Source organism: Melopsittacus undulatus, chromosome 5 (assembly GCF_012275295.1).
Source record: "Melopsittacus undulatus isolate bMelUnd1 chromosome 5, bMelUnd1.mat.Z, whole genome shotgun sequence".
NCBI classification, from domain to species: domain Eukaryota; kingdom Metazoa; phylum Chordata; class Aves; order Psittaciformes; family Psittaculidae; genus Melopsittacus; species Melopsittacus undulatus.
The window spans coordinates 49383586-49392806 of record NC_047531.1 but is presented as its reverse complement, the minus strand read 5'-3'; the positions used below and the strand labels follow the sequence as shown (position 1 = coordinate 49392806).

General features: G+C 43.4%; 1 non-coding gene across 1 annotated transcript; it reads left to right on the top strand.

Moving 5' to 3' along the window:
* The first annotated feature begins 343 nt into the window (after positions 1-343).
* On the top strand, positions 344-415 carry TRNAG-UCC (transfer RNA glycine (anticodon UCC)). Its single transcript has one exon. It is a non-coding gene; the product is annotated as a tRNA-Gly (tRNA).
* The last annotated feature ends 8806 nt before the right edge of the window (positions 416-9221 follow it).

The following is a 9221-nucleotide window of genomic DNA, read 5'->3' as shown; positions in this document are numbered from 1 at the left end:
TGTGTATTATGTCATTCTTCTACATAGACGTGAATGGGTCAGTTCAGGATATTTGGCTTCAGGCCCCTTCTGGTTTTAAGAGTTTGCCTATGTTTTGTGACTGTGATCCAAGCCCCTTGTTACACAGAGGAGACAGACATTCAAACTGAGCAGCACCAGGACTCCATTACCCCTACTACTAGTGTTAACCCTGAAGCTATAATACTTTGGGTTTAACATTATCCCCAGTGTATTCTGTGGCTAGCATTTTCTCTGTTGTGTTTTGTTTCTCAGGCCTCTATGAATAGTCTCATCCAACTGCAATAGGTTGTCTGATCCAACAGGATTGGGAAAGAAGTGCCAGGCGTTGGTGGTATAGTGGTTAGCATAGCTGCCTTCCAAGCAGTTGACCCGGGTTCGATTCCCGGCCAACGCAGAGCTCCCTTTTGGGGTGCTGAGTCACTGGAATAGGTTGCCAAAAGAAGTGGTAAATCCGTGGCAGTGTCCAAGGCCAGGTTAGACAGACCCTTGAGCAACCTGGTCAAGTGGGATGAACACCTGCCCATGGCATGGTAGTTGGAACTGGTAGATGATGTTAACATCCTTTCCAACTCTAACCATTCTAACATAGTATGAATCTATGAACGCATCCCAGAAAGCACTGTTCAGGTTCCATACAATAAATCAAACCACAGAAGGATCTTTTAGTATCAAAACTACACAGTCACTGAAACACATCAAAGATAAATATGCCATCGATGTAAGTCGAGCAAGCATACTGCTGCAATATTATTTTTGAATAGCCCAAGCCTGTACGTTGCATAGAAACCTTTGACTATGTCCACCATACAACATGTCGTACTGTACTAATTACTCAGTGCAGTTCCTTTTTCTCTACTCACTTCTGTTTTATCCCTAAGGAAGCACGGCATATTCCAAGAAGAGAAAGCAATTCAAACCTCTATCTCAAAGCTAAAAGAAGAATCAAAAATAGCTGTCTGTCTACTTCAGTCAACCCGAACAGGAGAGTATTTCCTTAATCCTCCAAGTTGGCACCACTGTGATTTCACCCATTATCCAGCCAATTCTTTTATTTTATAGGTTTGCACTCTCTGACTAAAGCAAGTTTTCCAAACTCATTTAATTCTTTGATATCAAAGCCAAAATTCCATCTGTTTATAGGTTACTAAGAGTGTCCAAAAGCAACTGACAATGATCCAGTTGCCGATGCTCCCGAGTGCCTTATAAAAGTTATATTGCCAGGTTCCTGTATTTCTTACTGCCATTCAAGTGTCACAGCCAACACTGTGAAGGCTCAGAAGTCTGTGTGCCCAGCAGGTGATGAACACACCCACAGCCTCAGTGTCCTCAAGCTGTTGTTATGCCTTCAGGCCTACAACAAGCTTGAGGGATCTATCCAAGACTATTTATGTCCATAGGATTAAGATTTTTTCTGCCCTAATGGGTTGCTTTTTTCTGTACCTTGGGCAACTCATGACGTTTCAGGGAAGCTAGGCAAAACAACTGTGAAAAGCTGGATGCACCAGCTTGGCAGATAAGAGGAAGAATCACGTGAGGTCCCAGATTCCATGAGAAAGTGTATTTTGTAGTTCCCTAAAATTCTGCTTTTCAGGCAATTCCACAGACGTTTGCTGGGAAGCAGTTTCTATTGGTCACTGGATACAGAGCAAGATCTACTGACATCAGTAACAATATTTCCATCTGTCATATAGCAGTCTGGATCACACCCATGGTGAAAGAGGAAACATTCTCAAAGGGGAGGGATGTTTTGGAGAAGAACATATTTTGGCAATCAGCAGAGGTATTCCTAGATTTTGGTGTGTTTCCTTCTGTTCCTCAGAGAGGGCCATTTACATGCTGCTGGCAGTCAGAGAGGAATTTCCCCTTGTTATATCAGATTTAGCATGCCTTACCACTACGTATTGCTTTTCCTTAAGATGAAGCTGTGTTTTCTTCAGTGAAGTTGTAAATACGCTGTATTTGGTGACACATTTTGAAATATTTTGCACACTAGATACATCTGAAGATTTGGGCATGGGATCTTCATAAGATAGTCAGCCTTCCTGGAATAAGGAGTGACACTGGAAACTGAAGCCTCTGCCAGGCTATTACTCTAAATACTGTCTATCTTTTCCAAGCAGGGTACATGAGACAGAAGGGGATTTTCTTTCTCCTTTTCACAGCAGTTACCTTGTCAAATCAGACAAGGGCATTCCCAAGAGAAGTCACAACACATATTAATCCTCTTCAAAAAGCAATAACAACGTCATTTGAGTAACACCAATGCCACTGAACAACAGCAACTACTACAACTCACTTTTATAGATAAGTATTTAGAATAGCTAAGTAGATGTTAAATTCTTTTTTCTGTACAAAGCTGGTCAAAGTTTCACCACGTGCACAGGATTTGCTCTGCACTCTTATTCATCATCTGAGGAGAGTGATGTAAACCAGGCAGCCCAGACTTTCTCCTTCCTTTCTTGGAAAGCATTTAAGAACAAACAGCTCTGTCTTCTGATAGGAGAAACAGCTGGACAGTAGGTGGCCTATCGACTAGGGCTATAAGGACCTTTTTTTCAACACAAGGATGCGTCAAGACACATGGGATGACCGATTGCTGTCATCCATAGCCCTGCCAATCCAGCACACACAGATTTCCCCATAGGTTATCAGTGAAACCAAATACAAACCTCTATTATCAGTGACACTGTAAGCATGCCTCTCCATAAGGGTTGGAGCTAGAAGGAACCTTCTCTGCAGTCCTTTATTCCACACACCTGCAGAACAAGCATGTTGACCATGCTAAAGCCACACCAAACCTTCCAGATCAGTAGCTCAGATGAAGGTGACATCACAATCCAACTCAGCAGTCTGTCCCTGTGTGCACTGTGGGGTTTGGGGTATTTTGAGTTATACAATCACAGAAACAGGCACACACAAAGAAATGAGTAGAAGCCACCTTTTTCCTGCTCCAGCCAGGGCACTGCGCCCACCACTTCTCACCAAAATGGAAAGCTAAACAAAGGCAATTCATAAATTCAAGCTCCTGTGGGACACCATTTTCAAAAATCTCTAAGCTTGTTGGCTTTGTATGTAATCCTGGAGATAGGTATTAAAAACATAGGAATAGGAAACACTACCTATGTGAATGATGCCTCTGAAAGGGCAGCAGGCAGTTCAGGCAGGTCCAGCTGACTTCCAGGTTGCTCAGACCTAGAAGATTAATCCAATGGAGTAAGAAAACTCCTTAGGAGCACAGCTGACATCACAATGTCTATGCCAGGCAAAAGAGAATAACACTGGGAGTGTAGAGGCATTGGTAGCAACTGAGCCCTCATGGAAAGCAACCTTCAATGCTGGCTTGCAAAACTGATGTGTCTCCATTGTTTCCCAAAAGTTGTGAAACCCTGAGCTACTGCAGGGAAGCATGCAGGAGCTGACTGTATATCAAGCTACCTGAAAAGAGAAGAAAACAGAGTGTGAAAGTTACAGACACGTATGCCTTGTTTCTGGCTTCTAAACAATAGGGGAAACTCCCAGCTCTCTTTACCTCAAATCTACTGGTTTTAGTTATGGAAGCTTTCATTATTTTTATTGCTCTCCTCTGCATTCTCTCCCCATTTGTCAGCTTTGCTTTCATAACTCTTGTGGTTGCAGATGACCAGCATCACAATAACTATTCCTGCTTGCATTTGCTTTCCAAAAAGACTGGTCTGGAGGTCTGAACAATTTGAATGTACTAACATGCATCTGCTTGACCAATGCTCATCTTCAGGAAAGCCAAAGTCATCGTGAACACATCACCAGAGCTATGTGGACCAGCTGTTAAAACCTCAATCCCCTGTATGTCACAACCTCTCAGGCAGCCTTCCAGTCTGAAAGCTTGAGAGGATCCATTTCAAAACAAACAACAAAGGGAAGATGTAGATGGGAATGAAACGCTTTGAAATAAAAGCCATGTATCAACCAATGGGTCACAGGATTTGTGAGCTATTTTGCCTCTCAGCCCTTGAAAGTAATACAACATACGAATATGCTCTAAGAATATCTTGTGCTCTAGGCACCTGAACAATGCAGAAGGAAAACAGAGCCACAGTGCTCTTCCACTTCACTGTGGGTACCACATAGCCTGAACAGAGTTGATCATAGAGTTGCATTCCTTGACATGAGGATGTACCTGCCATCTGCAGGGACCCACAAGATGGAGTAGATGCCTTTGCTTGCATAGGCTGGGTAAATCTATACCATACAACTCATAGTTATCCAGGAATGCCAGCTTAGGCCCTGTCCTGGGTTTAGCAGTATCAGTACTTTTCTCCTTCTTAGTAGCTGGTGCAGCACTGTGTTTTTGACTTTCAGCCTGGGAACAGAGCTGATAACAGCCATGTTTTTAGTTGTTGCTCAGTAATCTTTACTCTGACCAAGGATTTTGTGAGTCTCATGCTCTGCCTGGGAGGAGGGGAAGCCAGGAGGAAGCAGAGACGGGACACCTGACCCAAATTAACCAAAGAGGTATTCCATACCACAGCACGTCATTCCCACTATATAAACTGGGGGCAGTCAGCCGGAAAGGCTATAGCACTGCTCGGGTAGGGCTGGGTATCGATCGGTGGGTGGTGAGCAGTTGTATTCTCTTCCCTTGTTATTTCCCTTACCATTATTATTACTGGTGGTAGCAGCAGTGATTTGTGTTATGCCCTTAGTCCTTAGTAACTGGACTGTTCTTATCTCAACCCATGGGAATTACATTCTTTTGATCCTCATCCCAATCCCTCGGGGAGCAGGGGGGGAGTAAGGGGAGGAGTGAGAGAATGAATATGTGACTCTGAGTTACTCACTGGACTTAAATCACGACAGGCTCACAACACTGTACTTGTGGAATGGAAATCTCTGTGCACACTGGTCATCACAACTGATCTGGGATTAACTTGTGTAGACCTCATGCAGAAGAAATAGCATTGCACTCCTCAGCTCTAGCGATAGTTCACACCTGACCACTTTGAACAGTTCTGTTGTTCTGCATATGAAGCATCCCAGGAGCATAGAAAATCTCAGGATCACCATGTGGGTAATTCATGATAAACAAAACATTTGAAGGGATATAACAGGACTCTTCTTCCTGCACTGTACATGTCTCAAACAGTAAAATACCAGTGGTGACATATCAGAGCACCAATATCTTGTCATGATAGACAAGTAAAGGTAGCAAGATTCATAAACCTTGAATATGGCTCAGGTATATGCATATGGGTAAAGCATTTGTGTGGTTACTTTAATTGGAAGCTAAATGCAAACACCTCAGGGGACTCATTAACATTTAACTTGTGTCACAGCACAATGAGTTCCGATGTTCCCTTTGTGGCACCAAATTAGGCCCAGTAATTGGTCTCTATGAAGATACAATTCCCAGCTTCCATTAGCATGCTTCTACTGGCAATTTATTCACAGCAAAGGTTCTCTCACTCCAGCTGCTCTAGTTTTCCTTACCAGAAACCTTACAGTTGGTTTTGGATAGAAACGTGGGTAGGACAAACCCACAAGTAAATAGAATTACAAATACACCAGGTTCCACACAGAACCTGGAGTGTGATCCAAAGGTTACGGAAGTCAGCGAAACCACTGCTCTCTGTCTTCCATGGGCTTTGGATCAGGCTCCTGAGGAAAAATTTTTGCTGCAGTTTTAGCCATTTAGAGCATTTGTTCAGCTATTTCATGTCCGCTCCAATTTGATGTGCATAGAGAGCAATTCTCCAGCCCTTTCTTGCACAAAACAGCTTGGTCCCATTAACTGGAATGGTTCCCACAAGCAAGTTCTCTTTTGTACACAGGCTGCATACCAAAGTCAGCAGTATTTAAACAAAAGTCCAGGAGGAGGAAAAACGTAACTTCTAATGAGGACACATTGCCCTAAAGGTGCAGCCACCCAGACAAACAGGTGTCACTGTTTCTTGCTTTGTTACCATCTACTTCTCTCTCTTCCTTCCACCTCTTCTAAAACTGCTTCCCCTTGTTCAATTTCTACAGATGGCTGCAAGAACAAGGGGAGGAACCATTACCCTGATGCTTCCTTTGTGACCTTGCAGAACATTTTACCCTTCAAAGGTTAAATACTGAGAGATCTGCTTCCTAAGAGATCTCAGTGGCAATACCCTCCCAACTCTGGAGGAGAAGAAAGGTTCCCTCCTATGTTCCTCTGGCTCATTAGCACAGCAGCCTCCAAAATAATCGGCTCTGCAGACAGAAGCAATGTCAGACTCAGCACCACTTTTCTGCCTCCGCACAGTAGCAGTGCATCTCACGAGGGCTGATTCTGCTCTGGAGACTGGAAAATGCCGCAGTAAGTTGCAGAAAGTCATGGTGAAAACCAATCCAACTTGGAAAACAGGCAGCAAATGCAGTAAGCAGGATCAGGATTGCTTCTCTGCAAGCACAGGTACACACCAGAAAACCTCATAAAACCAATCAAGCAATCAAAAGAAACCAAGAAACACACAAAGTAACGTTTCAGAAAAAGGCTTAATGTAATATCAGCAATAATACATCACTCCCTGGCATGCTAATGAATCCATTTACCCAAGGTTTTATCCTACACACTCTTTCACGACACGGAATCTCTCACATTCAGCACACTGCAGATTTCTAAAGACCTCTTCATAAAATACAACACACACTTGATGACTGCAGGACAGTGGGAGCACTTTTCTTTACTGAAAGAGCAGCACAACACTAGAGAGCAGCCAAGGAGCTTTCCCAAAGCCAAGGGTTTACTCAACACTGTTATTGAAATTCAGGGTGGTCTCTCTTCACCAGTGTTTTTTGGCATTTTAGCTCCAGTCCAGTGTGCTCACAGTATTTGGCAGATTGACACCAACACAGGACTGGCTCATGCAAAGTCACACTGCTGCTTTGGCATCCCATCTGCCGGAGAGACAAAGGCCAGCTGCTTTCAGGAAATTGCACACAGCTTCTGATGACTTTGCATTTTATAATTTTTGTAATTTCATTTTGCTTTTTGTAATTAGCAAAATGATAAAGCTTTTTAACATAATGATTGTTATTTTTTTTACTCACTTGCCATCTCACACTTCATCTTATTCTTCAAGCACTTACAATTAGCCTGTAGAATATTAGCTTGGCTTCCTTACTCAAGATTACTTCCAGGATTCATGTTGAGCAGCAGAAGTGTTTTTGAGTGCTTGAGCCAAAGCTAGTGAAACCCATAACAAAAAGCTGCATCACTTTTAATGGGCTTTGCAAAAGGTCTCAGCTATTTCAAGAGCACAAGTGCTCCAGTCCTAGTCACAGCACTGGCAGGAGCAGGAGAGCACATTAGCCAAATAGCGGGAAAATGTAGGGTCGTAGCTTGGGATATGACCAACGCATCTCAGGAGGTATTCCTAATTCCAGTAGTTAAACTGAGCTATGACTCCACTGTACAGCCTGTCAGCAGAAGAATTAGCACCCTTGTGACACTAGATCTATTATCTCAATGAGATCTTAAAGAGCAGAGTAGTTTACGTAGAACAGGCTTAGTCACTAGGCACGAAGTCTTTGCTATTTCCTTCAGGACTGTTGTAGAATCACTTTTAATTTCCATGTTTCTTTACTGGAAAGAAAAAAAATAAAAAGTCTTTTAAGTCAAAGAACTGAGTCTTTGGTGATCATATATCACAGACTAGCAGAGGGGAAAACTTTCTTAATCCTTCTTCTCTGTTGCTCCTCTGAAGCTGCAGTAGGAGTCCTTTCTTCATTATCATGTAGACATCTACATGGGAGACAGCCATTGCTAATATCCCAGATGTGAGAAAAACTGCAAGCAGGTTTCAGATCTTGTTATAAAACAAAAAACCATGTAAGCACTAGTTCAGAGGAGACTGGGCATCCCCTGATGTACTCTGCCTCCAGGGAAGCCAAATACTTGCATGAATGGCAAATGCAGTACTGGTTCACCCATCACTGTATTCAGGTAACTTGGGCATCATCCCACCCATAATAATGGGACCAGCTGTGTGTGAAACAAGTCTCACAATGTCCACATTTTAACCAATGGGAAAATTTAATTTTTCTCCCAGTCTTCACCTGTGATATGGGTTAGCACACTTCACCCACTCTTCAGAAAGAGGGTTTTCTTATTCATCTGCTGGATAACGTTGCCTAAGGTTGTCCACCCTGCACAGATAGAACCAAAGGCATCTACACATCCTCCAAGGCATCACTGGGCAGCACAACTAACATCTGTTACTCTCTTTGCCGCAGGTCAGCTGGAAAAATGAGCCCATCGCTTTTTCCTCTAGCAGGGATGCTGGTGTTGCACCTCTGGATTTTTTGATGCATTGAAAATGCACTTTAAGTCAAACCCTGAAAAGAAGGATTACTGCTGGAGTGACATGAGTGAGTAATGGCAATTCTTTAAAGTGCCCTGGGATGTGTAGTAGTCGGTGTGCATCAATCATTCCTAAGAGCAACTAGAATCAAGCCTGTGACTGGCAGAGCAGGATCCTGAGATCCATCTGAAGTGCTCATGGAGGCTTTGCAGTGACACAGCTCTCCCTGCACTGAAACACACAGAGCAAAGCTCTGTAAGCCTGGTCATCCATTCCCCTCAATAGCTTTAGAACAGGCCAAGACAAATGACATGCCTTGCACTTAGCCCCTGCTGATGCAGAAGGAATCATTTTCTGGAATTCTTTTTGTATTACTGCCAAAGCATCACCTCAGATATTTAGGTTCACTCTTTTTCTGTTTCAGAGTATGGAATCTTCCTGCTGGCATGTTTATTTTTCCTAATACTGCTAAATATATATGGAAAACCACACTGAAATAACCCAGCTTCTTTAAGAGACTCAGTGTCAGAAGTGATGGAAAGTGTCAGAAGAAGGAATGCTTCTCAGGCTACCAAGAAGAGCTGAGTGGAGGCTACCAAGGAGAGCTGAGTGGGACAGAGAGAGCCAAGGCTGTTGTTTTCTTTTTTGATTATGCCATCTCAAAGCTAACTAGAATGAAGAACAAACCTTGAGTAACATGTGCTCGTGCTAGCCAAGGGTGGGGAGGTGCCTGCAGCACCACACGCATGACAGCTTGCATTCATTTGTAGCTTCTGTGCCTTCCAGCAAGCAAAAGCAGCTCTGCCACTAAAACACCATGCCCAGGGGCACACCGGTTTTTCCCAGTGCTCTGCTACCTTGCTGCTGGCCTGATGGATGAACCTATTGGTTCTGGCG